The sequence below is a fragment of the Chiloscyllium punctatum genome, chromosome 32 (assembly GCF_047496795.1).
Source record: "Chiloscyllium punctatum isolate Juve2018m chromosome 32, sChiPun1.3, whole genome shotgun sequence".
Classification (NCBI taxonomy): Eukaryota; Metazoa; Chordata; class Chondrichthyes; order Orectolobiformes; family Hemiscylliidae; genus Chiloscyllium; species Chiloscyllium punctatum.
Genome location: NC_092770.1, coordinates 67,248,649 through 67,274,898, shown reverse-complemented (window position 1 = coordinate 67,274,898; position 26,250 = coordinate 67,248,649). Strand labels below are relative to the sequence as shown.

General features: G+C 42.8%; 1 protein-coding gene across 2 annotated transcripts in view; it reads left to right on the top strand.

Annotated features, from left to right (window-relative positions):
• Positions 1-562: 562 nt before the first annotated feature.
• Positions 563-26,250, top strand: part of prickle1b (prickle homolog 1b) — a 147,701-nt gene continuing 122,013 nt past the window's right edge. The window contains exons 1-3 of one of the 2 annotated variants that reach the window (XM_072552603.1): positions 563-853; positions 6,226-6,414; positions 8,738-8,831. The gene's annotated coding sequence lies outside the window, so the exon portion shown is untranslated. The remainder of the gene's footprint in view (positions 854-6,225; positions 6,415-8,737; positions 8,832-26,250) is intronic. The other variant, XM_072552600.1, reaches the window with a different exon arrangement.

Here is a 26,250-nt window from a genome sequence, read left to right as displayed (position 1 = left end):
TCCATGATCAGACAACGTTAGCCTTGAGCATGGTAGGTCAGTGTCTATACCGTTCAGCAGGTTATCCCTGCAGCAAGGACTTAAATGCATTCAGAAAGTGGGAGCAATAGAAAATAAAATAATTCTCCTGTCAAAAGTGTGGCTGAGGCTCAAATTAGCGATTACATGTGGGTGGGAAACTTCTCAGATTTGGCAAAACCAACAACCCAATAGGTTTGAGGCTAGCCTTATCATCACTTATTAAAGAATTTTGCAGGGAAGATCTTTCGCGCATCGCTGAGATATAAAGCACAGATTTTGATTTTAAATCCTGCTGCATAATTTATCATTAAATATTTCCAGTGACAGGGGAAAGTTATCTTTCCACAGATGCAGAGCCATATGACGCCTATCATTTGAAATTAAAATCTGAAGAAGAGACCTACCATTCCGCGTGATGGGATCCTGCTCCAGGTTTTCATCCTAACTGTGGTATGTCAGGTTCCTTGGATTGGATGGGATTTGGTGCTTCAGCCAATAGGCCGGCAGTGATGTTAATGTATTTTCAGTCTTTAGGAAAGCTTGAGATCATTACAGGGGAAGGAGTCAGAACGACCGTCTGATTATCCCTGAAGCAAACTCCGCTTGCTGAACGCTCACCCAAGCACTTTCTCACTCCTTCACTAGATTCAACCTGAAACAGCGAAACAAAAAATGTCTCAAGTCATTTTGTGCTAAACCTGTGCCCACCTATCTTGCGAAAGGAGCAACCCAACTGCGAGTCGAAATCTGCACGGCCAATGCGACCGTGATCGATTTTAAAAGGAATATTTTAATTGATCTCTCTGCCTCTGCTTATGTCAACTTGACTGGGGTAAGTCTGAGATTTTTCTCCTGCCCTTTTTTTTTGTTGTTTTGTTGCGTATCATCTTGATGTCTCTCTGATAGCTGAAAAAATTTTATCTGTGCTGGCAGAGAAAAAAAAAGTTATATCAGTTTTCATTGGTGTGGTATTTGCAGTTCTGCAAGGCAGATGATGAGAATGCAGTCACGGTATGACCGCCTCCTGTGTGTTTTAATGTCACCTTCTCTTTCACAGACATAGAGATCTAACCGTGTCAGAAGGGCAAGTGTAACAGGGAAGTCCCCATTGGCTACTTGTTGCTCTAAAAGATATACGTTTAATATTAAAAGTTTCAAAGGCACTTTTGTTGCGGAGATGTTCCGAACGTTTTTTTTCCCCCATTATTGAACTTCATTCTTTGGATATCAGCCCTTTAAGAAACATCGAGCTACCACGGTCAAGGTAAAGGACTTGCAGGAAAATTGCCTACGCCGAGCACTGCTAACATTACATTTAAGACTGAACTTGTGAAGACAATTTGGATTATCAATTTGGATTTTTTAGTTGTTGTTGTTGTTGTTTTTCACTTAAGGAGCTTTACACCCAGATTGTTGAGGTCTGTAGACTAAGAGGCTGTTTGCATTTCCCTAAGAGCTGGGGCTGTTTCCGAGAACCAGACTCCAGATGTGCAAGCAGCTGCTGTCTGTCACTTGGGTGACAAGTGGTCATTTTCTGCTGAGTCCAGGCAATTTCCATTATCCTCAGCCAGTACATGTCAAGGTTTCTTTCCCCATCACCAGTGCAATTCTTTCTTCATCCCCATGTAGGGAGAAGTGGAATTTCCTTGCTTACCATCAGTCTGAATTTAATGCTCTCTTTTCTATTTATCTGACAGTTAGTGGGATCTATTTGGAATTAAGCAGTGAGCTTCAATAAAAGGGCAGGCTTGTGCTCCCTGAATTAACATGGCTCTGAAAAGGGTGATGCAATGTTTGTCAAGCCCTTTCTCTCTGACAATATTTACTCCCACCGGGGGATTGTAAACTTACACTAACCATTTACCAAACTGTCTGCCTGAGGTTCAATGCAGCGTGTTTTCAAATTTACCATCAACTCAAATTGACAAAGCCTCTGCTTTCAAGACAGACATCTCTCTTGAATTGATGGTAGAGTTCGGAGAGAATCAAAATACCTTGCACTATTAGCACAGAAAACTTTTTTTTTAAATGTCCCAGGCTTGGTACAATGCAGAATCACTCAAAAAAAGAGAGTGCAATGTTTATGCAGATGATTTTAAGGTCGGTGTCAAATCCCATTTGTATTTAAAGAATGTGTATGTTTCCTAAAAGAATATATCAACTTTATTGCTTACCAGTCCAGATGTGATTCCCTGTGTTTGAAGTAATGCAACAATTAGTTTCTTTGATGCAAAAATGAATCCAATTTTTCTTCAGCAGTACTTAATTGACTGGGAGGAACCACCGGCACTCCTATTGGAAACGGTCTTGTCAGAAAAACCTAAAAGGATTAGTAATCCAATTAGTTTCATATTCTGACATCGCGTTAATCCTTGCAACAAGTAGTACTTCTAGTTTGGGGCTTCTGATTTCTAATAAGTACAAAAAGGAGATGAGGGGGAAAGGAATGAAAGACAAGGTTTGGATAACAATGCCACAGAATGCAAGCAAGGTCCTCTACTGGAAAGCCAATGTATTAAAATATCCTTTCAAATGAGTGAGAGAAATGCACTCTGTCGGATCCAGCAGTTTCAGTTAAAAGAGCCTTGTGTATTTGAAATAGAACCATTCCAGCTTTTGAGGGAAAAAAAGCGAATGTTTGCTTAAAATGCTGAAAGGTTTTGTGTTTGACGGAAGAGTTTGAACTTGAACAGAGCTTTAACACATCATGGAAACAACTCCAAAGTACTATAAATACAATTAATTAGATACATTTCAAACAGTGACTTGTCACGTGGGAAATATATAGGATATTAGCTATAGTTCAGGGGCGGGAGTGGCAGAGGCCAAAAGGTCTGAATTTCTTTGTGAGAGGGAATCGTTTTTTTTGTAGTTTTTGATTTCTAGTGGAATGCAAGTACTTCAATGCCACTTAAAACACAATTAATTAATAGACCTCCAGTGGGTAGAAACATTAATTTTCAGTTTGTTTACCTCTATTACCATCGAGACTCGTGATCTAATGCACTGGCACACAAATTGACCTCAATGTTCCTAGGGTTGGAGGCTCAGTAGTTTTATTTTTGGATTGGGGATTTTTTTTTTTCTGAGCAGTTCCACAAATACCATTGTACAGAACCATATCATATTAGGTATGGAAGGCATACGTTGGCATTGTTAAGGAACAGGGAGTATAAAGTTGCATGAAGGTAGCATGACATGTGTAGCACAGGAGTGAGGGCTGAAGGGACTTTTGTGTCACAATAAAAACAGGGACAAGTTCCAAAAGAACCAACATGGCATTTAACCAGCACATATTAACCTGGCCCCACACTTAGGTCCCTCACTCTGTTTCTGGAGGTACCAGGCTCACTCTGTCCTGCACCCCACACCCTGGAGCAGATCGCGCCATTCGCTGTTCAAATGATCTGGAAAATTCCTGACTCTCTTTGCAACCCACCCCTCTTTGCAAAAATATGGGGTTCAGGCTGTTGCCTCTCCTCCTGCCTTGCCGAATCCAGCAAAGGATTGGGCTCTGCCATGCCTTCCCAAAGGCTGCTGAACCCTTGGTTTCTGATTTCCCCCACACTACCTGACCTGCCAAGCCTGGCAGAGAACCCAAAGCTTTCCCACACTGTTTCTACAACAACCCCCCCCCCCCCCCCCAGCCTTTGAATGCTACACCCTCCACCTCTCAGCCTCAACCACACTTCCTCGTCCCCTCCTCTGTCAAGACCTGTCATATCCTGTTGTTCAACCAATTGGCGAGCGGGTTAGCTTACTCCCCTGCTGGGATGAATGAAGGCAGCTTGTTCTAGGCAAAGGTGATTGGACACTCCTGAAATTACATCTTGCCCACCATCAAAGCAGTTAAGTGAATGTTACTGGCTATTCAGTATTCTTATTTATTCTTGCATGGGAAAAGGGCGTTGCCAGTAAGGCCAGCTTTGGTGTTCTGGAACTGTGTGGTCTGTTAGACCATTTCAGAGGGGAATGAAGAGCTAATCACTTTGCTGTAACTCTGGACTGAGCCAGACCAGGTAAGGGCAGGAGGCTGATTTCATCACGAAAGGACACCAGGGAACCAGATGGGCTTTTATTAACAATCAATATTAGTTTCATGGCCACTGTTACCGAGACAAGCTTTCAATTCCAGAATTGTTCATTGGATGAAACTTGCATCAGTTGCCTGGATCTCTGGATTATTAGTCCAGTGAGATCACCATTATGCCACCATCTCACATTATCTCCATTGCTACTGTACGCAATGTACACACAGCGCATGCACGTTGTCATACACTTTGTTTCAATTGTAGTCACTCTGCAGTGCAGAATGAGAACTTCACCATACTGCCTCTCCTTTACTTAATACCACTAAGACCATTAAAAGCAACCTTGGCACTGAGACCCACGAGATCAAGATCCACTTAAATAAAATTGAACATGGATTCTTCCTGATCAGTGCCTAAGTAATCATAGTCACAGGAACTCCTGCAAACATAGCATGCCTCTCTCCTTCCCAGTACCCACACCAACTTCAAATAAACGGGAGGTGAGAACCTTTCCCAAGAGATTGGGAATCCATAAATTAAATAATTCTAGGAAAGGATTTGGACACAAAGTCTAGGTTGGCCCTCTAGTTACTCACCATTGGAGTGCCACAAGTGCCTTCAGGTGAGATATTAAAGTAAAGGCCCAGTTTGTCCTCTTAGCCAAACATAAAATATTTACTGGCAGTAGAGTCATAAAAAAGTACAGCACAGAAACAGCCCCTTCGGTCCAACTTGTCGATCAGATATCCTAACCTAATCTAGTCGCATTTGCCAACACTTGATCCATGTCCCTCTAAATCCTTCCTATTCATATACCCATCCAGATACCTCTTAAATGCTGTAACTGTACCAGCCTCCACCACTTCCTCTGGCAGCTCATTCCCTCTGCGTGAAAAAGTTGCCCCTTAGGTCTCTTTTATATCTTTCCCTTCTCACCCTAAACCTATGCCCTGTAGTTCTGGACTCACCCACCCCAGGGAAAAGACCTTGTCTATTTACCCTATCTATGCCCCTCATGATTTTATAAGCTTTTAAAAAGGTCACCCCTCCTAGCTCAAATTAATTCAAAGGAGATTTTTCCTTGGTGTCTTGACCAATATTTATCCCTCAACCAACACCACTGAAATGATTGAGTCATTATCATGTTGCTTGACTTCAGTTGTAAAGCGACTTGGGATAATCTGAAGTCAGAATCCATTTGATAAATAAGTCTTCCATCCTTTCTCAGTTGACCACTCAATGCATGGAAAATCGGCTTACAACTTTTTCTCCTTCCTGAGCTTTGTTTACAAACCAGCCTAACTTCAATTTCAATCCTGACTGTGAACTAGATGCATAAACCCAAATCAATTAGCAACTTGGCAATGAAGATGAGGGCACCACATGTTTTGTAACATAAGCATCACACATTGCAAAGCAAGCTGTAACACAGACACGTTATTGAACGTTCAGCCAGTGAATTGGACTTGGCCTGATTAACCCTGGGAGTTCACAGATACGTGAAAACAAAACATAACTTTAGCTGAATGAGGGAAGGCATGACTACTATTGTCTATGCTCAGGGTTAATTCTATAATTAAGTTTACAGGCAGCTGATTCCACTTTCAAAAGAAACACAAAGAAATGTGGCAGGATAGTGTTGTCTTTTAGAGTGAAAAGTGATAAATTGCACTCTTCTGTCACATCTCTGCAGTAACCAGCTCTGGTCATATCACAAGGAAGTCTGAGAATAAACCCTTTTATAATCATGGTCTGCACAGAAAATGACTATTCATTTTCATAATGGACAGTGCTGTCACAAGTTGACTTGGGTAACAATGTCAGCTGTAGGGGATAGCACCGAGACAGGGTTATTCTCTGGCAAGTTGGTTGTGACAGCAGCAATAAGGCTAATGTAGAAAGGGCTGTTCAGAGGAACAAGCAGGAATTGTTGAAAGTGAGAATTCTCCGATCCTAAGGGATTATAATTTACCCACCAAGTAAGCATGTGTTTAATTGAATCTATGCCAGAACATCAAAACTTTGCCATCTTTGACAATAATGATTTGAAAGAACCTATCTCCTGAGTTGCAAGTGGCAAAACTATTGCCATAATACTCGGTGTGCCAGAGGACATAGACTGTAATTTGTGGTTGTAAGCCGTTTTCATAACCTAGTAAAGTATTTCTTTCAGAAGATGGTGTGGATTGATCATCGTGAGTAGGAACCTTGCTGGATGACATTGTCCAATCTTCCATCAAACAGAGATATGGCACAATGTTTAAGTAAGGAATCAAACTTTGAAACTGATATCAGGCCATGTAATGGAACACCAGCTGGAGATCAACCAAGAGGAAAAGAGTGGTGGTCACCTGCAAGCAGTGTAAGCAATATGCATGTCCTAACATTGATCACAAGCGAGTCCAGACTTTCTCATGCCTCCTCCATCAACTAGCATTGTAAAACCCCAGAGGAAAAGGATTCCGTGCTGCTTCTGGCTGACAACCATGAGTTGACAGAACTTTGAGGTCTCCCCATCCATTCTCAGCATCAACTCGGGCAGTTTGATCTTCCACTCCCTCCCCGACGATTTCCACATTTACTGCCAGCAGTCTTGGTAATAGCTGGGTTATACACCAAATGTGGGCACAAAGGTGAATCAAAGTTCATAGGATGTCAAAAAGAACCTGAAGGCTTCTGGGTGGCAATGGGCTAGAAGGAGCGCAGATCCTCTGAAGCCATCTTCTTGAACTACCACAGTTTTCAGCATCTTTGCAGAGTGCAGTTAAGAGTCAACCATGTTGGGTCTGGAGCTCCACACAGGTTAGATCAGATAAAGACAGCGGTTTCCTCCCCTGAAGGTCTTTATAATAGACCAACTGCTTCAGGGTGACTTGCATTCAATTCAAATTCTTACTGAGATTTTAACTTGCATTTTGCAGATTTATAATCCATTAACAATACCACTACATTATCATACTTTGGCTCAAATGTGTACAGAACACTATGCAATCTGTCCAGGTCTCACATTTGTCCTCCTGGAAAGACTGGGTGTGTTTCAGTGCCCGTGAGATAAATGCCTCTTTTAACCTAACACTAATCAATCTGTGGGGGCGTGTAACCCAACGTCAGGGTTTAAAATATATTGCAAAGGGAATAATTTACCAAGTGGCTGGTTAACATTCTTTGCTATGTGAAATGGCAGAAAAGCGATAAAAAGAGCCTTTGCCCAGGGCTGAGTAAATGCACGTGTAGGGAGAATTCTGTATGTTACAATCCGGGCACAGCTTCATAAACACATTCAGAGGCTTCCCCGAGAAAACAAAATGCATTAACTTATTTTCTATGACTGCTTTTTGTGTGAGAGAAATGTTCTTTATACCTCAGCTACCCTTTGCCAGCAGTCACTTAATCATGTTTTTAAATTATGAGATGAGATGCAAAGCAAAGTAGGGCCTTTGTGTGTTTAATATTTCTTTTTACAAAAGTAGACTATCACTCACAAGGGTAAATTCAAATGGAAAACAGCTTGAACATGGAAACTAATTAGAGAGGAAGTTGCTGTGGCATTTAACATGGGGTTGGAAACACGCACTTTTGATTATTGATAGTTTCCAACAAAGCAGCAACAGAAACAACATTTTCCTCACAGACAACAGAATTTGGAGTTGGCGTATGCATTCAAAGTTAGGACAAAATGCTTCGCCCAACAGCTGCTCCCTCTACCATTTTAACACCCTTTGAACATTCCATGAGTTAACAAAGCCTGAGGATATAGAAAGATAAATCAGTTCTGAAAAGCTTGGGAGAAACTACAGTGTTGTTGGTATCTTCTCTTAACTTGGGGCCTCAGGATCCAAGGGAATTTAGGCCTGGTCACTTATTTGAGGGGTGAACAAAAGAACTTTTCAAGATCACTTTGTCTCCACCAAGGTTTGTTGGGTGATATTGCAGATGTGCTCACTTCTCGCTGTGGATTATCGGTGTGTGAGTTAGTGTTGTACAGAAACTGGGGTTCTGTTGTTACAGTTGCTCTAACGTTTATGTACTGGAGTCTAGCCTCGCAAATCACATCTGATTTTCTGATTTACAGCACCCAGAGGATCAGTTGCGCCCGCTATGATCCACTTCCTGACAGCCAGGTTTTCTTGGCTCAGATGCTCTTCAGCTATTTGAGATCTGCAAGCTTTCTGTATACAGAGCAGATTTATCCAGTGCCACGTTACATTATCTGAGGTTATCCACATCCCTTCTTTTGCATTAATGCCCTTTTTCAGTCTGGCTCGCATTCGCTCAAAATGTTTCCAATTAAATAAATTATTGGCATCGCCTGGCTGAGCATATGCCAAAGAACGTTTCCGAATGCATTTCAGGAATAAGACTTAATGTAAATGAGGCTATTTAGTTGCATGTGATTCTATAATCCGCACTCTTTACAGACTTTGGCCCCCTCTTTCAAATGGCTGCAATTAGCTTGGATTTAAAAGGTAAAAATTCCACTTAGTTCCATAAAAGTAGCTTTTGGACTTGATTTGATCCAGTCATTTTCCGACAATGAGGTTTCTGCACTTGAGTCAGTTGAATGTAAGCTTTTAAAATACAGTGACGCAGCCCTAATGAGTGAAAATTGTTTTCAGAAAAAGTGTATTGCTCCCAGCCTGTGCTTTTCTGCTTTTCTCACTCTTGTTTTTTTTCATCTCCTGAAGATCCAGACTGGCTCGTGCTGGGATGTGCTTCCAGGGGAAGCAGCTGCAAGCCAGTTACCAGTTAGTCTGCATCAACACATAAGTGAATCCAGAGGTAATCTCCTAAACAGAATTAACAACTCACTTCATAAATAATTATCAAGGTGCTGGAGTGTATTTTCATGGTCGCTAGCTGCTGGGATATGGTTACGAGAATGTTAGCTGCTGTGGTTTGGATCCATTGTCACAAGCTGCTGGAGTATGGTTTCTTGGGCCGAGCCAAGTTGTCCAAGCAGCTATTCTTCATGTGCAAGGCCCAGAACATGAGTACTGGCAAGTAACTTGACCATCTCTCAGAGAGGTGGGCCCCACAGCATGACCCCACTTTACCGTTAGGTCTTATTAGATGTCAATCAGGAACAATGCCAGATTCATTTCTTGCTTAGCAGTTACAGAGACTACGGCAACATATCATTTTCCATCCCCTGCCATTCTGGCTCAGGTTTATTTTTATTAATTCACACAATGAGGACATCTCTGGCTAGGCCAGCATTTATTGCCCATCCCTAATTATCCAGATGACAGTTAAGAGTCAACCACATCACTGTGGGTCTGGAATCACATGTAGGCCTGATCAGGTAAATGGCAGTTTCCATCCGCAAAGGGTATTAGTGACCCAGATTGTTTTTCCCAACAATCGGCAATTGATTCGTTGTCATCAGAAGATTCTTAATTCTAGATTTTTATTGAATTAAAATTCTACCATCAGCTGTGACAGGATTTGAACCCAGGTCCACACCTGAGTCTTTGGCTTAACAATCCAGCAATAATACCACTAGGCCATTGCCTCCCCCTAGGTTAGCTAACAATTACCCACTGGTAAAGCTCACTAAACAATGCTGGGAATGTCTAGGAATATATTTTAATACTTTTAGTCTTCTTAAATGGACATGAGATATTAGCTATATAACAAACTAAAGTGTGTCTGTCTGCGTGTGTGTGTGTGTGTGTGTGTGTGGTGCTCCTATCCCAAAGAGGTCAGTATCTGCAACTGTTACTCTACTTACCTCTGTCTTTCCAAATAGCACAAGGTGTATGAGGTTCATGATGGTACTGTAAATGGAATTTTGGGGGGCCCATAAGAAAGAGGAACAGCTGAGATGAAATGTTTATGGGATCAGATGGGAAAGTGGATTTGAGGTTACAGTCAGATCAGCCATGATCGTATGAAGTGGTAGTGCAGGTTCAAAGGCTCTGCCTTATTCTGATCCAAAACTATGGTTTAAATGGTTATGAATGCAGCTGCACCTTTCTCATTCATAGCCATGAAGAGTGTACCAATCAAGAGGGGAGAGTGGCTGTGTTCGCTTTGAAGCCATGATCCACAGCATGATCATTCACATAAACATTCAAAGAAAATGCAACACATCTTTCAGCAATAATGTCTGTGTCCCCATTTCCTCTCTAGCCAACACACAGTGGGAAACGTGAAGTATGTGCCATGACTGTTGCATCCGATATTATAACAGACCCCAAGAGTTCTCAATAATTATAAATAATTACAGGAAACAATTTGATATTTTGTTTTAATTCAGAACAAATTGGAAATATCATCCAAATCAACTTTGTGCTCATAATTTTATCAATCTTTGTTTTCTTCCACAATATCAAAGTGTACACCCCTGCCAGCCCACATTAACAGCTTATGAGAGGGGAGTTCCTGCTCAATGTCATACCACATTACCTTGGTTAACTGTGGTGATGTCTTCTGAAGGTATGGGGCCTTGGAGCTCCAGCCTACTAGAGGTCCCCTGCACTTGTGCAGGTATCTCCTCATCGCTCTCATCTGCTGGTGACATTGAATGAAGGGAATGAAGACATGCTGCCAACTCTAGGTTTGGCCTGAGATAAGGGCCCAAAGGCAGCTAGCATGTATTTCTCCCCATCTCGATCCATGATGGCACTTCCCTGTCTCCATGAGGGGAAGGGGGCTCCTGGAGGGAGTTCACGAAGACTCACGCGCCCCTCACACCTTGCTGCTGTTGTATTAGCCCTTGGTACAGCAATGGAATGCAGGTCAGTGTTCATATGAATCAAATTATCAATCCATGGCAACTATTGTCCTCTCAATGTTTGAAGCCATCTACTCAAATACCTGGAATTTGGCAGAACTCGTGCTAGCACAAATTATTCTATACCCGGCACAAAGCTACTCAGAATTCCTGGTATCTCCACCATATTTTTCCATTCTTTTGCCTTTATGCCTACCAGGCTTCTTTTGACCACAACCAGCAGACCATTATTAGCACGGGGCACAACAATAGTTTGGTCTCTAGTGTCCTCTAGTCTTCTAGGGATCTGCTTGTCATTTCCTCCTACATCTGCTGGCACCTTTCTATGGCAGGTTTACCAGCTTTCGCTCCTGAATCTACATGCACCACCTTGGTGGATGTGGGTGGGTGCTGGCAGACAGGATCGATGAAGCAGAGGATGGTACGTCCTCTTAAGCTGGTGTGGTGCCGTCTCCAAAAGAGAGTACCTCCTGCCTTTCCCCGATGGCCTGGAAGATAGGAACGTATAAGGGAGGCTGTGACACTCCGACATATCTACAGAAGTCAACCAGTAATTGGAGTGTCTGGGCAGGGATTCTGTTTGTACTAGAGGTGCTGCACTGTCAGGGGACAGTGAAAAGTTTACCAGTGAAAAGTTACCCTATTGGTAAGTCACATTTATTTTGCAGGCTGAGGGGTGAACTTATAGAGGTTTACAAAATTATGAGGGGCATGGATAGGATAAATAGACTTTTCCCTGGGGTGGGGGAGTCCAGAACTAGAGGGCATAGGTTTAGGGTCAGAGGGGAAAGATATAAAAGAGACTTAAGGGGCAACGTTTTCACGCAGAGGGTGGTACCTGTATGGAATGAGCTGCCAGAGGATATGGTGGAGGCTGGTACAATTGCACCATTTAAGAGGCATTTGGATGGGTATATGAATAGGAAGGGTTTAGAGGGATATGGGCCGGGTGCTGGCAGGTGGGGGCTAAATTGGGTTGGGATATCTGGTCGGCATGGACGGGTTGGACTGAAGGGTCTGTTTCCATGCTGTACATCTCTATGACTTTATGACTCTAAACACAACAGTGGCGCTTTGAATTTTAATTATAATCATAACCTGGGAAAGGCTGGAAGAAAGTAAGTAGGAGTAGTACTTAGTTCTGGAATGTCACACCATTGACTAAAGTCCCAGTCCCATTGTATCATGTAAACTCTTTTCTATAGGTTTGTAGTAGGATCTGTCCTATGAGGAAATTACACAGTTGGCTCTTTATAGACAGAGGGTGGTCAGCAGAATTAATTTAAACTCCAGCTGACTAATCCATTTCCTTTTCATATTTTTTTTTCAGTAAAGAGGACTGAAAACTTTTTTTTTACTGCAACTTAAGTACTTGCAAGTGAACTCCAGGAGGGAGGCTTTCCAGTCTGTTTGCCAGACTTCTACTGAAGTAACTGCTTGTGTTGTCCAATTAATACGTTGCGCTGTGAGTACTTTTCATACAGGTTATGAAGTAATTGCAAAGTCAATTACAGCAAGCTGTAGCCAATGTTGGAAATCTCACTGCAGTTCAAGAAGGCCCTGAAAAGGAAAAGAAAGGGAGAAGAGCAGAGAGAGGGAGAAAGAGAGGGAGGTCTGCTCTTTCATTTTGCTGAACTGTATTGTAATTCAGAAATATCATTCCCCTCTTCAAGAAAGGAAATAGGGAAATCCCCGGCAATTATAGACCAGTAAGTCTCACATCTGTTGTCTGCAAGGTGTTAGAAAGGATTCTGAGGGATAGGATTTATGACCATCTGGAAGAGCATGGCTTGATTAAATGCAGTCAACACGGCTTTGTGAGGGGCAGGTCATGCCTCACAAACCTTATCGAGTTCTTTGAGGATGTGACTAAAAAAGTTGATGAGGGTTGAGCTGTGGATGTGGTGTATATGGACTTCAGCAAGGCATTTGTTAAGGTTCCCCATGGTAGGCTCATTCAGAAGGTCAGGAGGAATGGGATACAGGGGAACTTAGCTATCTGGATACAGAATTGGCTGGCCAACAGAAGACAGCGAGTGGTAGTAGAAGGAAAATATTCTGCCTGGAAGTCAGTGGTGAGTGGTGTTCTACAGGTCTCTGTCCTTGGGCCTCTACTGTTTGTAATTTTTATTAATGACTTGGATGAGGGGATTGAAGGATGGGTCAGCGAGATTGCAGATGACACAAAGGTTGAAGGTGTCATTGACAGTGTCGAGGATTGTTGTCGGCTGCAGCGGGACATTGACAGGATGCAGGGATGGGCTGAGAGGTGGCAGATGGAGTTCAACCTGGATAAATGCGAGGTGATGCATTTTGGAAGGTCGAATTTGAAAGCTGAGTACAGGAGTAAGGATAGGATTCTTGGCAGTGTGGAGGAACAGAGGGATCTTGGTGTGCAGGTACATAGATCCCTTAAAATGGCCACCCAAGTGGACAGGGTTGTTAAGAAAGCATATGGTGTTTTGGCTTTCATTAACAAGGGGATTGAGTTTAAGAATTGTGAGATCTTGTTGCAGCTCTATAAAACTTTAGTTAGACCGTACTTGGAATACTGCGTCCAGTTCTGGTCACCCTATTATAGGAAAGATGTGGATGCTTTGGAGAGAGTTCAGAGGAGGTTTACCAGGATGCTGCCTGGACTGGAGGGCTTATCTTATGAAGAGAGGTTGACTGAGCTGGGACTTTTTTCATTGAAGAAAAGGAGGAGGAGAGGGGACCTAATTGAGGTATACAAGATAATGAGAGGCATAGATAGAGTCGATAGCCAGAGACTATTTCCCAGGGCAGAAATGGCTAACACGAGGGGTCATAGTTTTAAGCTGGTTGGAGGAAAGTATAGAGGGGATGTCAGAGGCGGGTTCTTTACACAGAGAGTTGTGAGAGCATGGAATGCGTTGCAAGCAACAATTGTGGAAGCAAGGCCATTGGGGACATTTTAAGAGACTGCTGGACATGCATATGATCACAGAAATTTGAGGGTGCATACATGAGGATCAATGGTCGGCACAACATCGTGGGCTGAAGGGCCTGTTCTGTGTTGTTCTGTTTTATGTTCTATGTTCTATGTATTCAAACTGAAATCCAGTGACAGGACAATATTCAAAGAGCACTGGACACTAGATTGAGTCATGTCCTGTTGAATTTGAAACACTAATATAAAGACTGTTACAGTACAGTCACATCAAGTGGGCAGGCAGTTGAACTCTTTATTCAGTTAATTGGCTGTGACATTTAGTTTTACTTTAATTAGAAGGGTGAAATCAAATCTCACCACTTCCAATTCATAAACTATATATTTCGGATTCTTCCCAGCTTGCTGTCATGTACCTTGCATTCTGAGCTGAAGCATTTAGGACAGGCATTAATGCAAGTGAGATTTTAGATAAGTAGAGAGTGAGATTGAATACAAATGCTGTTATTTAGCTAAAATTATAAAATGCTGGAAATACTCGGCAGGTAAGGCAACATCTGTGGACAGGAAAACCAACTTAATGTTTCAGATTAATGATCTTTCATCCTGCTGTTTTAAGTGCCATGATTGTTTTCAAAGACTGGGAAAACAGCTTTCCTGCATCTGCTCATCAAAGTGAATATCAGCAGGCAATTTACCCAAAGCTGAGACCATATTGGTCTCATAAACATCCATCTATCTGATACAGCATGTGGATACAGATTGCTTCAGTATCTGAGGAGTTGCAAACATTGGGAAATCATCAGAGCTGAAAAGGTGTTGCTGGAAAAGCGCAGCAGGTCAGGCAGCATCCAAGGAACAGGAGAATCGACGTTTCGGGAAGAAGGGCTGATGCCCGAAACGTCGATTCTCCTGTTCCTTGGATGCTGGCTGACCTGCTGCACTTTTCCAGCAACACATTTTCAGCTCCGATCTCCAGCATCTGCAGTCCTCACTTTCTCCTTGGGAAATCATCAGCCAACACCCCTTTCTGACTTTATGATGGAGAAAAGGTCACTGATGAAGCAGCTGAAGATGCGTGGACCCAGTGAACTACCCTAAGGAGTTCCTGCAGCAATGTCCATTGAGGTCCAACAACTAGATTTACTCCATGACTCCACCAGCAAAGTATCATTCCCTCTGATTCTCATTATCTTCAGAATTGCTGGAAGAGGATGCAAGTTTTCTTCAAAACGTATTATTTTATTGAATGTAAGCATCGTTGGCTAAGTCAGCATTTATTGCCCTTCCCTAATTGCTCTGGGGAAGGTGGTGGGCTGTGTAGCCTGACTAGGTGATAATTGGCCATGTTGGATTTGGCCTGCTTTTTGTGGATAGAATAGACATTGGCAATGTTCCAGATTGATCAGATGCCAGAGTTGTAGCTGCAACAACTTGATAAGGGGTGTGACTGGTTCTGGAGTGCATGTCTTTAATACAATCGCTGGAACGTTGTCAGGGTCTATAGTCATTGCAGATTAGATTCCCTGCAGTGTGGAAACAGGCCCTTTGGCCCAACCAGTCCACACCAACTCTCCGAGAAGTAACCCACACAGACCTAGTGCACCTAGCATTGTGGGCAATTTAGCCTGGCCAGTTTACCTGACTTGCACATCTTTGGACTGTGGGAGGAAACCAGAGCACCCGGAGAAAACCCACACAGACACTGGGAGAACGTGCAAACTCCACATAGACAGTCACCCGAGGCTGAAATGGAACCTTGGACCCCGGTGCTGTGAGGCTGCAGTGCTAACCACTGAGCCACCGTGCCACCCCATGGTGTCTCTGCCATTTCTTGATGCCGTATGGAGTATATTAAATTAGGTGAAGTCTGGAATTGGTGACACTGGGGACCTCAAGAAGCTAAAAAGGATCATCGACTCAGCACGTCCAGCTGAAAACGGACACGTAATTCAACCCTGCATTTTGCATTGATGTGGTCATAGAATCCCTACAGTGTGGAAACAGGCCATTTGGCCGAAAAAATCCACACCGACCCTCTGGAGAGTAATACACTAAGACCCTTTCCCCTACCCTGTTACTCTACATTTCCGTTGACAAATGCACCTAATGTACACATCCCTGAATACTACGGGCAATTTAGCACAACCAATTCATCTAACCTGCACATCTTTGGACTGTTGGAGGAAACTGGAGCACCTGGGGGAAACTCACGCAGACACAGAGAGAATGTGCAATCTCCACACAGACAATCACCTGAGCCTGGAATCGTACCCAGGTCCCTGGCGCCATGAGGCAGTAGCACAAGCCACTGAACCACCATAGGTTTCTCCATTGTTGATGATCAGGATAATTGTGGAACTTCCTCCTTCTGCAGTTTAATTGAGTTGTTTAATTGTCCCCAGCTCTCAGGAGTAGATGTGGCAGGAATGCAGAATTTAGATCTGATGTGCTCATTGTGGGATCAAGTAGGCAAATATACTACACTCTGCCCTTTGATATAAAAGTAATCCTGCATTGTAGTGTCACCAGGTTGTTAGCTCATGCTTAGAAATTCCTGGTGCTGCTCCTAATTTCTTCTTTGATCTCGGATTGATCTCATGGCTGATGGTATTAGTAGAATGGGGCGGGGGGGGGGGTGGGGGAGTAATGCTGGGGATGTTGGGGGTGGGGGAAATGGGAGATACGCTGCTGATGGCCAAGAAGTTTTCCTCTCTTGTCAGTGATACTCATGAAAAATAAGTTTCAAAAATGAACTCATGCTATGTCCCTTTGTCAACCTCTTTCTTTTTCCTCCTGAGGTTACTTTCATTCTCGTTCTCCCAAAATTACTTTTTTCTTCTGTTACTTTGGTCATTGTGTCACATTCTCAATAACATTTTGAACCTTTATTAGACTAGAATTGCTTTGATATTCTAATAGGCTAACTTGTGTTATTGTTTCTGATTTAACTTTCACTACTTGGACTGAGTTTGAAGCTTGTATCTGGAGCCTGAATAAAAGATCTAAGTTTCAATCCAATTTACTTCAGCAAGAGAGGGGTCTGTAACAATGGTGGATATTTTTTACTGCGTCTTTGGTTAAATTGGAGGAAATTTTGACTCCTACTTATCATCTTCTCAGCTATGTATACATTTATCAAAGCAGCATTTAAAGGAGGAGGAGGGAAGAGAGAATGGATCCATTGGGGTGCATGTGGTGTTGATAAAGACATTTTGGACGAGCCATGGAATTGAGGAGATGGACAGGAATTGGAACCATGCAAGTATTGTCCTACACAGGAGAGAGAATGAGGAAGGCTTGTTAGGTTAAAAATGTCAAAAAGGCATACATACAAAGGACAAAATAGTTGAGATAGTTGAAGATGTTGAGAGTAGTTAACTCACAAGATTTAGAGTCACAAACAATCTCAACATTATTGAGCACTTGGCGCTGTGTGCAGGACAGAAACTGGACTGAAAGTAATTCAAACAAGGAATTGTGGTGGAAGTGAACCGGGAGGTGATAATATATTCAGATACCTGGGAAAGTGGGCTTGTTGAGGGCCATTGGTGGCCAAGAAGGGTTGCTTCTACACTCAGGAGTTCTGCTTCTTGGAGGATCTTCACGGTCATGCAGAGGCTCATATAGGTGAGACGTGCAATCCTCTTTCGGGACGTCTGGAGTTTCAGAGTCAGAGATACCTCACCCTGAGTTTATAGCCATAGAGGAGCATTCGACCTAGCCAAAATGTTGGAAGGATGATTGCCTTGTAGAAAGCAACCTTTGCATCCATCAGCAGATGATTTAGTTGAAGCTTTTAACAGAGGATCATGCAAACTGAATCCTGCATAGGATCTCAGAACATATGGTCATTGACTGATACACATAGCTATCAAATTAGTACGTGACTGCTACCTCGCGGGGCAACCTGGAGCAATTATTGTGAGACCAGATTTGGCTGATGGAGGACCTTTTGTCTTAATGACATTCACATCCAGTTCCATGGCTTGATAGGTTTCTTCAAACAGGGCTGGGGTGACCAGTAGGTCATTTTCTGTGCGCACCAGGGTAACATGTTCATCCATATGCTGGAGCAATGTTTTGCACATGCACAAGACTTTGGTCTTCACATTCAGCCTTTAGAAGGTGAATTTCTTCCTGTCAAATCTATACTCAATTTGGACATCAAGCAGGATGACTTCCTCAGTCATGTCAGAGTTGACCACTAGGAAGGTGCAGAAAAGGGTGGGTGCAAGCTCACATCCTTGCTTAACATAAATTTTGATGGGAAAGGGGTGGGCTTCTGAGTTGGTTAGTACAAGCTGGAACTCCTTGGCTTTTTCTTGCCACCAATTGTTCTTAATTTGTTGGATCACTCCTTGAGGTCAAAAACTGGATTGTCAGTCAGATGCTTTTAAGGAATTGTTTCCGGGGTTATTCTGCCTGAGGTTGAAAGCAGTTGTCTTCTGATTCAGCACATTTACCAATTGTGGTGCTGGTGTTGTCAAACTAGATATATGCTGTGCCAAAGCAGAGCTGGACAATAGTTACACACAGAAGTTCACTATTGTAAAGGGAAGTCAAGAAAGACAACTGTATCAATGAGGCAGAAAACTCAGAAAGGGATCATGCTGTAAGGTTGAGTGAAATAGGAGTTGATGGGAAGGGTGAGGGCAGTAACAAATTAAAAATACTATACATGAATGCACGAAGCATTAGAAATAAGATGGATGAGCTTGAGGCTCTTTTGGAAATTGGCAGATACGATATTGTGGGGATAACCGAGACGTGGCTTCAAGTGGACAGCGCCTGGGAAATGAATATTCAAGGCTACACGTGCTATCGTAAGGACAGACTGACAGGCAGAGGGGGTGGGGTGGCCATGTTGGTAAGAGATGATATTCAGTCCCTTGCGCGGGGGGACCTAGAATCAGGGGATGTAGAGTCAGTGTGGATTGAGCTGAGAAATACTAAGGGTAAAAAGACCCTCTTGGGAGTTATCTACAGACCCCCAAACAGTAGTCTGGATGTCGGATGTAGGTTAAATCAGGAGCTGAAACTGGCCTGTCGCAAAGATGTTACTACAGTTGTTATGGGGGATTTCAACATGCAGGTAGACTGGGAGAAACAGGATGGTATTGGACCTCAACAAAGAGACTTTGTGGAGTGCCTCAGAGTTGGATTCTTAGAACAGCTGGTGCTGGAGCCAACCAGGGAGAAGGCAATTCTGGATCTGGTATTGTGTAACGAATCAGAATTGGTCAGGGACCTCGAAGTGAAGGAGCCATTGGGAAGTAGTGACTATAATATAATAAGCTTCAGTCTGCATTTTGAGAGGGAGAGGGTACAATCGGAAGTGACAATATTTCAGTTGAATAAAGGGAACTATGGCCAGCTCCTCCCTCATAGCTCCAATGTTCAATGGTGCAATATCTTAGCAGGGATGACAGTGGAGGAACAATGTAGATATTTCTGTGTATAATGGAGAAGTTGCAGGATCAGTTCATTCCAAAAAGGAAGAAAGATCCTAGGAGGAGGCATGGGTGGCCGTGGCTGATGAGGGAAGTTAAGAAACATATAAAATTAAAAGAGAAAAAGTATAACATAGCAAAGATAAGTGGGAAAATGGATGAGTGGGAAGCTTTTAAAGAACAACAGAGGATTACTAAGAAGGAAATACGCAGAGAAAAAATGAGGTACGAAGGTACACTGGCCAATAATATAAAGGAGGATAGTAAAAGTTTTTTTAGGTGTGTGAAAGGCAAAAAAATGGTTAAGACTAAAATTGGGCCCTTGAAGACAGAAACAGGGGAATATATTACGGGTAACAAAGAAATGGCAGAAGAATTGAATTAGTACTTCAGATCTGTGTTCACTGGCAATCTCCCTAAGGTAACAGTGGCTGAAGGACCTGACCTTAAGGGAATTTATATTTGCCAGGAATTGGTGTTGGAGAGACTGTTAGGTCTGAAGGTTGATAAGTCCCCGGTCTGCATCCCAGGGTACTGAAGGAGGTGGCTCGAGAAATCGTGGATGCGTTGGTGATTATTTTCCAGAGTTCGATTTGATTCAGGATCAGTTCCTGCGGATTGGAGGGTGGCTAATGCTATATCACTTTTCAAGAAAGGTGGGAGAGAGAAAGCAGGAAATTATAGACCAGTTAGTCTGACCTCAGTGGTGGGAAAGATGCTGGACTCTATTATAAAGGATGAAATTACGACACCTCTGGATAGTAGTAACAGGATAGGTCAGAGTCAGCATGGATTTAGGAAGGGGAAATCATGCTTGACTAATCTTCTGGAGTTCTTTGAGGATGTAACTCTGAAGATGGACGAGGGAGATCCAGTAAATATAGTGTACCTTGACTTTCAGAAAGCTTTTGATAAAGTCCCACATAGAAGGTTAGTGAGGAAAATTAGGGTGCATGGTATTGGGGGCAAAGTACTAACTTGGATTGAGAGTTGGTTGGCTGATAGGAAACAAAGAGTAGTGATAAACGGCTCCATTTCGGAATGGCAGGCAGTGATCAGTACTGGGACCGCAGCTTTTTACAAAATATGTTAATGATAAAGAAGATGGTATTAGTAATAACATTAGCAAATTTGCTGATGATTCAAAGCTGGGTGGCAGGGTGAAATGTGATGAGGATGTTAGGAGATTACAGGGTGACCTGGACAAGTTAGGTGAGTGGTCAGATGCATGGCAGATGAAGTTTAATGTGGATAAATGTATGGTTATCCACTTTGGTGGCAAGAACAGGAAGGCAGATTACTACCTCAATGGAATCAATTTAGGTAAAGGGGCAGTACAGAGAGATCTGGGTGTTCTTGAACACCAGTCAATGAAGGTAAGCATGCAGGTGCAGCAGGTAGTGAAGAAGGCTAAAATCATGCTGGCCTTCATAACAAGAGGGATTGAGTATAGAAACGAAGAGGTGCTTCTGCATCTGTACAGGGCCCTGGTGAGACCACACCTGGAGTACTGTGTACAGTTCTGGTCTCCAACTTTGAGGAAAGACATTCTGGCTATTGAGGGAGTACAGCGTAGGTTCACGAGGTCAATTCCTGGAATGGCAGGATTACCTTATACTGAAAGACTGGAGTGACTGGGGTTGTATACCCTTGAGTTTAGAAGACTGAGAGGGGATCTGATTGAGACATGTAAGATTATTAAAGGATTAGACAGGAAACATGTTTCTGGTGGCAGGAAACATGTTTCCGCTGATGGGTGAGTGCCGAACCAGAGGACACAGTTTAAAAATACGGGGTAGACCATTTAGGACAGAGATGAGGAGAAACTTCTTCACCCAGAGAGTGGTGGCTGTGTGGAATGCTCTGCCCCAGAGGGCAGTGGAGGCCCAGTCTCTGGATTCATTTAAGAAAGAGTTGGATAGAGCTCTCAAGGATTGTGGAATCAAGGGTTATGGAGATAAGGCAGGAAGAGTATACTGATTAAGGATGATCAGCCATGATCATATTGAATGGTGGTGGAGGCTCGAAGGGCAGAATGGCCTACTCCTGCACCTATTGTCTATTCTCTATTGTCTATCCCTGGTAATGTTTCTACAGCATTGTAACAATGATCTAGAGCTCTAAGGGCCGAACTTCATCAATCACTGAATTGGCTTTGCATTCTCGAGTTTGATGTGTAGACAGTATGTTTATGTTTAATGCAATTAATCACATGAGACTTCTTTGTTTTGTTGATGTAGCTTAAATATTTTAGCCGGATAATATCCAGTACAATGCATTGAAGTCTTGCCAAGTAAATTATAAATGGGCAAGATATTCCTCATGTCTCAGACTTCAAGAATACCATTACCTTGTCTCATTGCTGGAGTTTGGTGCTAACTTAGCTTCGATACAAAGCAAACTTTGAGCTGACCGAAGACACATTGTGCATGGGAGGGAATGTGAATAAGTGCCGATGTATATGAGATGGATATCTTAAATCCAGGTGACTGGTAACTTCAAAACAAGTCAGGTTCAGTCCATGAAGGCCATACTGTGTGACTGAAAGAATGCAGCACTGCCAAAGTTCAAGGAAAGAACGATTACAAACATCTCGAGTGTTGTCCATGGCAACCTTTTTCAATAAGATAAAAATTATACAACACTAAGTCTAACAGGCTTATTTGGAAGCACTAGCTTTTGGATCGTTGTTCTTTCGTCAACCACCTGATGAAGGAGCAGCGCTCCAAAAGCTAGTGCTTCCAAATAAATCTGTTGGACTATAACCAAAAGAAAAAATGCTGGAAAATCTCAGCAGGTCTGGCAGCGTCTGTAAGGAGAGAAAAGAGCTGACGTTTTGAGTCTAACTGACCCTTTGACAAAGCTCTCTTTCAAGCCGGCTTGGTGTGGGATGGAGGTGTAAAGAGATTGCACATCCATGGTGAATAGAAGGTGGTTAGGGCCTGTGAATTGAAAGCTGTCAATGTGTCGCAGGGCATCAGAGGAATCCTGGATGTAGGTGGGGAGGGAGTGAACCAGAGGAGTAAGGATGGAGTCTAGGTCGGAGGAAGTAAGTTCAGTGGGGCAGGAGCATACAGACACAATGGGCCTGCCTGGACAGTCCTTCTTGTGGATTTTGGGGAGTAGGTAGAAACGGGCTGTCCAGGGTTGAGAGACTATGAGGTTGGAAGTTGTGGGGGAGGCATCTGGAGGAAATGAGGTCAGTCACGTTATTGGAGGCAATGGCTTGATGCTCAGTGGTGTGGTCATGCTCCAGGGGGAGGTCGGAGGAATCTGAGAGTTGGCGCTCAGCCTCTGCGAGGTAGAGGTCAGTACGCCAGATGACAACAGCACCCCCTTTGTCAGCAGGTTTGATGACAAGGTTGGGGTTGGGCCTAAGGCAACGAAGGGCAGAAAGTTCAGATGGAGAGAGGTTGGAATGGGTAAGAGGGGCAGAGAAATTAAGGCAGCCAATGTCCCGTCAACAATTGTCAATGAAAAAATCGAGGGCAGGAAATTGTCCTGGCAGGGGTGTCCAATTAGAGGTAGAATGTTGGAGGGATGTGAAAGGATCTGTGGTGCGGGGGGAGGACCTTTGCCCAAAGAAGTGAGCGCAAAGTGGACTATAACCTGGTGTGTGATTTTTAACTTTGTCCACCCTAGTCCTACACCGGTTGTCCAATCATTTTTCAAAAAGAAATAAGTCTGATTATTGATTAAGCTTAATCAATAAATTTAATTGTTTCATGAATTCAAAACAAATAACAGGATAGGTTTTTTTTAAGCTCGCCATGAATGGCCAATTACGATCCCCTTTTATTAGGGCTCAGAACTTCACCACTTTCTTCCTGGCAAATCAGAGATATGGACACAGAAACTTGGCAGACACATCAGTGAAATTCTGAGGGAGAGCTGAATTGTTGGAAGTCTGGTCTTTTTGATGAGAATTCAGACCAGAGTGCTCAACTGCACTTTTATAGCAAAGAGTATGCAGCTCTTCAAATAACTCGGATCGCATCCATCCCTCAACCCACACTCCCAAAGTAGGTGACTAACTTAATCTGTACCTCACCGCTGTTTGAGACCAATGTTGTGCAGGTGCCAGTGTTGGACTGGGGTGGACAAGGTCAGAAGTCAGATGACACCAGCTTATTCCAACAGGTTTATTTGGCCTGAGACAATAAATGCAAGTTCTTTCTTCATGCTCTCTACACATGAAGGTAAGATAATATTCAGATGGGGTTACTGTTCTTGAATGGTGATCCACTCCCACAGGCAGATAAGTTTAGCTCCTGAATGTCAGCAAGTTAATTTAATACTCTATATGGGATACAGGTTGTTTGAGCCTGGTACTCATTCTGTACTCCTACTGAAATCAATGGAAAGTAAAGGTGGATGTGGTAAACCAGATGATTGACACAAACCTACCTGAATCCACCTTCTTGGTTAAAGTTGAAGCTAACCATTACTACCATTGGGTGATCTAACAAAAAGACATACATTTATGCAACACCTTTTCACAACTGCAGGACAACCTGAACTATGCTTCAGCAGTTAATGAGATGGGCTGTCATCTGACTCCATGCCTGCTTCCTTAATGGATATAATTATAAACATCGGGCAGAGGCATGAGGCTAACAGACTAGGGTTCAGTGAAGATGACCTTTGGACTATAATTATTGTTTTGTACAATGTATTGATATAATGTCTTATGGGTTTGTTAGTTCTGATGTAGCTTTTAATTTTTTATTTAAAAGCTTAACACCTTTATTACCTTCGTTCAGAATGGGGCTTGCATTCATCCCTTGCCTTTTTTACTCAGCCTTGCTGAATTTGTAGCTCCAAATAAGGAAAGTGTCAGAGGGATCATCTGTCGTTCCTCGGTTTATTCAGAAGGTCTGTATCGGAGCCAAGAGATGTCTAGATTTGGTGATACCTAGAAGATGTGGGGGTATTCTAAACAGTGGCTCAGTGGTTAGCACTGCTGTCTTGTAGTGCTTGGGACCAGAGTTCGAATCCAGCATCAAGAAACAGGTCTGCATGGAGTTAGTACATTCCTCTTGTGTCTGTGTGAGTTTCCTCCCACAGTCCAATAATGTGCAGGCTTGGTGGATTGGCTATGCTAAATTGGCCATAGGGTCTAGGGATTTGCAGGCTAGGTGGATTAGCCAAGAGGAAGCAGGGTAACATGGATAAGATAGGGGCTTGGGATGCTCTTTGGAGAGTCGGTGTGGATGCGATGGGCCAAATTGCCTGCTTCTACACAGTAGGGATTCTATTACATTAAAGGCCTCAGCTGTACAGCAGTCCAAAGTACTGGCCTACTTTGGCACATATCAAGTGCATCGAATCACAGTGAGATACACACACACACACACACTCTGATACTCAAAATGTACTGTTCACATTCAGTCATCTCCAAAGTGATTTTGAAATGCATCAGCCCCATGCTGGATGGTGTCCTTGAAACAAGACCTCTGCCTGAGTCAGCAGTGAAGTACGGAGCTAGGATGGAAGGCGCAGAGAAAAGCAAAAGCATGCAAAAAAATATGGTGGTATGAGGAGGTTGGGGAGGAACAGGCTGGGCCAGACAATTGTCAGTTAAATGCTGAGGAACCAAGTGGCAAACCTCATACACGCAGTGGCTAGGAACATACTCATTGCGGTGTGAGAAATGTGAGCCTTTCCTCTCCAATTACATATAGTGAGACTGCAATGATTCACTGCTGTGAAATATGGCTGCTTTGTATACTGCAGGCCACTCGTGGTTCCATAGTATTCAAAGAATGTCAAACTGACATAAACGAAGTTCATGATTCTAGCAAAGAGATGGAAGTATTTCAGCAACAGGAAATGCTAGAGACTGTTGACTGTACTTATTAATTTACTTCAGAAATTCTTGGAGAAAACTGCCAGGAATCAGGAATGGATACAGGGGCAAATATACCTCACTAATTAGCTTTCCAGGCAGGAGGCTATGGCTAAGATTGTCAGCAACTACTCTTGAACTATTGCAAACCTACACGGATTTCTGATGTCAATCTTTTCAGATAAGGCCCATAATGCACTGATAGCAGTGACATCAATAAATAACAATAAAACTGTCTTGTGAGTAACTCCGAACAGGACGCAGCTAAAATACTTGAGCTGTTTCTTTTTTAACAGCAGCTTTTGGTTTTACTTTTCGGAAGTGGGACGAGTGGGATTGTGGGCAGGGTTACAGATTTCCCTGGAATTTTATGCATTCATTTACACGGCAAAAGCAAAATATTGCTTTTTCTTTTCAAATTTCTGATCGGGGGCAGCTGGAAATGAAGCTGTAAATTACTTGCATGCACTGAGGTCATTTTTTAAAGTAGCCAGCAGCAAGGCTGTTGGGAGCCATACCATTTGCATAGTTCAAGGGGACACAGGGTAATAAATTATTGCTTTCCACAGCAGTGACTTCAAACATATTGTTAGTAGTTTCTCGGTCCATTCCAGTGGGTTTCCCCTTCTTTGTCAAGAAAAGTAGATTTTAAGTGAGATTGATTAAAGAGCAATAGTCATGTTTTTTCTTTCTTTGAGGCCTTATCAATGTGAACTCTAGCTCAAACAAAAACTTTGACAAGGGAGAGGAAGGCAAATGGTGATCAGCATACACAGGCTTACTTGGCCAAAAGTATATGTACCTGATCTTCTTTTGAAATCAGTGCTCTTGAAAGGGGATCTTTTAGTCAGCAGGGGGCACTCTTGACAAAGAAACTGGAATTGCAAGAACATGCTCAGGAAAGCAAACTGCAGGCAGTATTTCTCACTGATCATGACACAAGCAACAAGTTACAGCTCTCTATTGACTAAAGAAAGACCAGCTTTTACTGAGTTTATTTGGAAAAGTAGCTGCACTATTCAGTCAAATCTTGGAAGACCTGCTCATGGGTAGTTTTGATTTACCAAAACATTACAAGAGCCATACTTATAAAAATTATATTTTCTGATAAGTTATCACAAGTAGTACTGATACTCTTTTGCAAAAAAAGTCATTTATCTATAAGTATATTACTCAACAGTTAGTGGAAAGATTTAATTTTTGAGATTATTTTTGAGATAAGATGGTTGTTAGCTGAAAAAGTCAAATAT